The sequence below is a fragment of the Tursiops truncatus genome, chromosome 8, assembly GCF_011762595.2.
Source record: "Tursiops truncatus isolate mTurTru1 chromosome 8, mTurTru1.mat.Y, whole genome shotgun sequence".
Classification (NCBI taxonomy): Eukaryota; Metazoa; Chordata; class Mammalia; order Artiodactyla; family Delphinidae; genus Tursiops; species Tursiops truncatus.
The window spans coordinates 100,921,569-100,928,340 of NC_047041.1; positions in this window are offsets into that span (position 1 = coordinate 100,921,569).

Here is a 6,772-nt window from a genome sequence, read left to right on the forward strand (position 1 = left end):
GAAAAACTGGTGAATAGGGTGGCTGACTGTCCCAGCTTGCCCAAGTCTGAGGGGACTTCAGGGGAATGGGATTTTCAGTTTTAAAACGAAACCAGTCAAGTCTTGGGCAACTGTGAGCCCTACTTATGAAATTCAAATAAAACCTGTAGCTTCATTTATAGTTTTCATCAGTAAGTTTTAATAAATGTACCATGTTGTATAAGATGTTAACATTAGGGGAAATTGAGTGACGGGTATATGGAAATGAGATCCCCAAGGACTGAGTTCTCGGACACCCCTTCATGGAGAGGTTGGGAGACCAGGAGGAACCAGCAAAGGATTCTGAGAGGGATCAGCCAGAGAGATAGGAGGAAAACCAGACGGGCATCTGGTTCAGAAGACCAAGGCAGAGGGGTGATTGACAGGGTCGGGTGCTGCCCACAGGTCAGCAAGCTGAGCACCAAGGACTGACTGCATTTAGCTCTGTGAGAATCCCTGGTGACCACCTTAGGAGCAGTTTGAGAGCAAAAGCCCAGAGTTCTTGGGCTCAAGAAAAAAGAGGGGAAAGAAACTGGAGACAGTGATAATACACAACTCTTTCAGTGAGCTTTGCAGCAAAGGGAAGGAAAAAATCAAGATGGCAGCTGGAGGGGGAAGAGGGTCAAAGGAAGTCATGGTTGTGGCTGTTTAATAGGAGAGAATGCAAGACTGATGACCCCGAACGAGTAGAGAGGATGGGAGTTCCTGAGTGACAGGCTTGTCCTTTGCTAGGAGCATGAACACAGTCTAGCCATAATAATTGGAGAGAAGGGAACTTCCCTGGTGGTTTAGTGGTTAAGAATCCGCCTGCCAATGCAGGGGACACGGGTTCGAGCCCTGGTCCGGGAAGATCCCACATGCCACAGGCCCGTGTGCCACAACTGCTGAGCCTGCACTCTAGAGCTCACACGTCACAGCTGCTGAACCCGCGTGCCACAACTACTGAAGCCCGCACGCCTAGAGCCCGTGCTCCACAACAAAAGAAGCCACCGCAATGAGGAGCCCGCGCCCCACGACGAAGAGTAGCCCACGCTCTCCGCAACTAGAGAAAGCCCCCGCAGCAGCGAAGACCCAACACAGCCAAAAATAAATAAATTAAATAAATAAAATTTAAAACTAATAATAATAATCGGAGAGAAGGCAGAATACACGGGTACTTTCATTTTCTCAATGAAATAAGAAGCCCAGTTGGTCTCCCTCCCAAATGCCACCTTCTCAATGAGGCTGACCCAGACCTGACCACACTCTCCAGCCCAAATTCCTCTTTCAGTCCCTCCACCCAACTCTACTTTTTTTTTTTTTCTTTCTAAAGCATTAACACCTTCTAGAACAGGGTTTCTCAACCTAGGCACTGTTGACATTTGGGGCTGGATAATTCTTTGTAGTTGGGGGCTGTTTTGTACCCTGTAGGATGGTTAGCAGCCTCCCTGGCTTCTACCCCTTCCAGATGCCCCTCCCCCTGTTGTGACAATAGAAATGTCTCCGGACATTGCCAAATGTCCCTGGGGGGCAAAATTGCTCCCGGTTGAGAACCACTATTCCAGCATCTAATATAATTTACTTATTTGTCTATTATTTCTCTCCTACCACCAAAATATAAGCTCCACGAGGACAGGGAATGTGCCTGTTTTGTTCACTGACGTGTTCCATGTGCCTAGAATAGTGTCCCGCACATAATTGATGTTCAACAATTGTTTGCTGAATAAATGAACAAATACATTCATACAAAGGAGTGATTATAACAATTGACTGGAATTTAGGCTGTTTGAGGGAGGAATGTAAGGACATAAGTGGGATGAGGGGCTGCAAAAATGTGGGGAAATCAATGGATTGTAGGTTCCAATGGGGTCAAAAGTTTATTGGAGTTGGGGTGCTAAAGAGAGCTGGAAAGATAGGGGTGTTGGATAGAGAGTAGGATGCTTGGGATTGAGACGATAGGGAGACGGTTGGTGTCATTATTGGCAGTGAAAAGATTTAGGGGACTTCTGTGGCAGTCCAGTGGTTAGGATTCCACGCTCTCACTATCGAGGGCCAGGGTTCAATCCCTGGTTGGGGAACTAAAATCCCACAAGCCATGCAGCTCGGCCAAAAAAATAGATTTAGATCAGTGCTTCCGGTAGAAACCTAACGTGAGCTGCATATGTAATTTTTAAATTTCTAGTAGCTACATTAAAAAAGTAAAAGATACAAGTGAGATTAATTTTAATAATATATGTCCAAAACGTTATTTCAACTTGTAATCGATATAAAAATTATTAATGATAACATATTTTTTCCCACACTAAGTCTTTGAAATCTGGTATGTATTTGTTTTGGCTGCGTTGGGTCTTCGTTACTGCCCAGGGCTTTCTCTGGCTGCAGGGGCTACTCTTCATTGCAGTGCACAGGCCTCTTATTGTGGTGGCTTCACTTGTTGCGGAGCACGGGCTCTAGGCACGTGGGCTTCAGTAGTTGTGGCTCGCAGGCTCTAGAGTGCGGGCTTAGTAGTTGTGGTGCACGGGCTTAATTGCTCCTCGGTATGTGGGATCTTCCCGGACCAGGGATCAAACCCATGTCCCCTGCATTGGTAGGTGGATTCGTAACCACTGCGCCACCAGGGAAGTCCCTGGTATGTGTTTTATACTCACAGCATATGTCAATTCAGACTAGTCACATTTCTTTTTTTTTTTTAGTTCCCTGACCGGTGATTGAACCTGTGCCCCCTGCAGTGGAAGCGCAGAGTCTTAACCACTGGACCACCAGGGAAGTCCCCAGACTAGTCTCATTTCAAGTGCTCAGTGGCCACACGTGACCAGTGGCTCCCATATAGGACAGTGCGGCTCTCCAGTATAGCTATGGGAGTGAGTGACTGGGATGAGATGGAAGGCAAGACAATGGGAGAAGATGGGTTCAAGGAACTGAGAGGCCTGGCAGCTGGATCATCCACATGTATATCAAAGTCTCTAAGAACTAAAATAGGAATAGGATGGAGAGAGTGACAGCAAGCGAGGAGCTAGAATTATCAAGAAATGAGTCATGCATGGGTTAGGAGATATCTGAAGCAAAGTGGGTGGTATAAGATAATAACTTGAGCTCAAACCTAAGTTTTATTGTTTTTGTTTTGTTTTTTTCTTTTCTTTTTTTTTTTTTTTTGGTACATGGGCCTATCACTGCTGTGGCCTCTCCCATTGCGGAGCACAGGCTCCGGACGCGCAGGCTCAGCGGCCATGGCTCACGGGCGCAGCCGCTCCGCGGCATGTGGAATCTTCCCGGACCGGGGCATGAACCCGTGTCTCCTGCATCGGCAGGCGGACTCTCAAACACTGCGCCACCAGGGAAGCCCAAACCTAAGTATTTGAAAGGAGGAGGGAGGAGGGTGTCTATCAGTGGCCATGGGGGAGGACCCCTACCCCATCTCCAGGCCCAATGGTGGGAGGGGTGTAGAAAGCCTGTGGGACATGGGGCAGCGAGCAACAGTGACCCCAGGGAGGGCAAAGTTTCTGACAGAGCAGGAGGGTTAAGGACCATTTGCAGAAGGGGGCGAGGACACGGGAGATTTTGCTGAAGATGGACCATCAGCTCTAGAGTGCATGGTGAACAGCTACCAGGAGCTGAGGGTGGAGATGGGATCAGCTAAAGCGATGGCCAGAGCCATGGAGAACCTAGAGGCTTCAGTCCCTGCGGTGAAACTGAGCAACAGGGACAAAGAGTAGGACCGGTTCTGATGGTCTTGAGGCAGGGGTAGGGTGGTGGGCCGGCCATGAGTGTGAGAGCACGGAGAGCAGGGCTTCCTGCCAAGGGTAGGAAGGGTTCTGAGGCTCCAACTTGATTCCCACTGATGGAGGCAAGGAGGCTGGTCCCTCTTGATGCCAGTAACATGTATGGGCATATACGGAACACTGACATAATTTTATGAGAGGAGGGCAGGGAGTCAAATGGGAATTCAGCCTCTAATTTACCAAAAAAAAAAAGTGTATTATTGTAATTAAAATTAATTTAAAATAGCATCTGCTATATAATATCTTGACAAAAATATTAAATCTGACTTTAATGAAGAAACAATCAGGACAAATGCAAATTGTGGGTTATTCTACACTCTGCACTTCCACTGTAGGAGAAGAGGGTTCGATCCCTGGTCAGGGCAGTAGGCTCCCATATGCTGTGTGGCATGGCCGAAAAAAGTTAATATCATGAAAGATGGCCCAGAAAGGTGGGAGGAGAAAGTTGTCGTAGATTAAAGGAGATTCAAGAGACACACGAACCAAATGCAGCATGTGATCTAGAACTGGATGCTCAATTTTTTTTTTAATGCTACAGAGAACATTTTTGACACAATTATATCAGAAACTGGGTGGCTTAAACAGAAATGTATCATTTCACAGTTCTGGAGGCTGGAAGTCCAAGATCAAAATGTCAGCAGGATTTGTTACTCCTGAGAGCTGTGACAGAGTCTATTCCAGGCTTCTCTCCGAGCTGCTGGTGGTTTGTTGGCAAATCTATGGCTTGTAGAAGCATCACCCTGATCTCTGCCTTCATCATCACAGAGTGTTCTCCCTGTGTGTGTGTGTCTCTGCGTCCAAATTTCCCCTTTTCTAAAGGACACCAGTCATATTGGACTAGGGCCCACCCTAATGACCTCATCTTAACTACTTACATCTACAATGACTCTAGTTCCAAATAAGGTCACATATTGAGGTACTTGGCAATAGGACCTCATTTTTTAGGGGTCAAAATTCAACCCATAACAGATTGATACAGAGTATCAATATTAAATCTCTTGAGGGCTTCTCTGGTGGCGCAGTGGTTAAGAATCTGCCTGCCAGTGCAGGGGACATGGGTTCGAGCCCTGGTCTGGGAAAATCCCACGTGCTGTGGAACAACTAAACCCGTGCACCACAGCTACTGAGCCTGTGCTCTAGAGCCCGCGAGCCACGACTACTGAGCCCGTGCGCCGCAACTGCTGAAGCCCGCGCGCCTAGAGCCCGGCTCCGCAACAGGAGAAGCCACCACAGTGAGAAGCACGTGCACTGCAACGAACAGTAGCCTCCACTTGCCGCAACTAGAGAAAGCCTGCACGCAGCAACGAAGACCCAACGCAGCCAAAAATAAATAAATAAAATAAATAAATTTAAAAAATATTAAATCTCTTGAGATACTAATAGTGACTTCTGGTGATTCCTTATTCTTTTTTTTCTTTTCTTTTTTTTTTTTGGCCGCGCCGCACAGCTTGCAGGATCTTAGTTCCCCGACCAGGATTGAACCTGAGCCTTCGGCAGTGAAAGCACAGAGTCCTAACCACTGGACCTGCCAGGTCAAAAAAAAAAAAAATGACATGTACTGCCAGGGAATTCTTGGTGGTTCCTTATACTTTTTTTAAAAAAATAAATTTATTTATTTATTTATTTATTTTTGAAGGTGAGAGGGCCCCGAAATATGGGGTGGTTAGTTTTTGTTTGTTTTAATTTATTTATTTTATTAATTACTTATTTTTGGCTATGTTGGGTCTTCGTTGCTGCACACGGTCTTTCTCTAGTTGCGGTAAGCAGGTGCTACTCTTCGTTGCAGTGGCTTCTCTTGTTGAGGATCATGGGCTCTAGGCATGTGGGCTTCAGTAGTTGCAGCACGTGGGCTCAGTAGTTGTGGCTCATGGGCTCTAGAGCGCAGGCTCAGTAGTTACGGTGCACGGGCTTAGTTGCTGTACGGCATGATGGTTCCTTATTCTGAAGAGACGGCTGCAAAGTATTTAGGTGCAAGGTTCAGATTGTCTGCAACTTACTTTCAAATGTTAGCAAAATACATGCTATGTATACACGTTTATATGGGTACAGAAGTAAAGCAAGAGCAGCAAAATGTTAACAATGGTGAATCTAAGTGAAGAGTGTAGGGAGTTCATATTCTTTTTTTTTTTTTTTAATATTTATTTATTTGGCTGTGCCAGCTCTTAGTTGCGGCACGCGGGGTCTTTTAGTTGCGGCATGCAGGCTCTTAGTTGCGGCATGTGGGATCTAGTTCCCTGACCAGGGATTGAACCCGGGCCCCCTACATTGGGAGCGCAGAGTCTTAACCACTGGACCACTGGGGGAGTCCCAGGGTGTTCATATTCTTTCAATCTTTCTGTAGGTTTGAAATTTGTCAACATAAAACTTCGGGAGAAAAAAAAATTTTTAATGTAAAACTGTGAAAATCTTTTGGCTAAATTATTGAGGGGTGCCAGGGAAACAGCCATTTCTCCACTTTGGTGAGGGTGGCTGGAGGCCCTAGCTTGCAAGAGGCCTCGGTGTCCCTGCCCTGGGCCCTCTCTTTGGGCTTCTGCATCTCCATAGGCAAACATTTCCTGAGTGAGCTGAAGGCATTTTACACTCATTGTCTCGCCAAAGTCTCACAAGAACCTCCCATGAGATGGATTTTATGATCCCCACTTACAGATGGGGAAACTGAGGCTTAGAGAGGTCCGGTATCTTGCCCATGATAGCAGAACTAGACTGGAATCAAGGCTGCACTCCTAACCAGGCCCTGGAATTTCCCGGGCACCCTCCAATCCGTATCTCTAACCAGGCCCCTTTCCCTAACTTTAGGGCCCTCCACAAGCCTTAGGGCACAGCCTGCCCTGATCCCAGCACTTATCCTCCTGCCTCACCCAGCCCAGCCTCAAGGCCTGGGTCCTGCCCAGTCATGGACACCCCAGATTAGAACAAGTGAAACCCCTCCCAGACCTCCCCTCCCCCTACTCCTCTCAGCAGTCTCACCTGGGTGGGGCAGCAGGATGTGCCCTTCA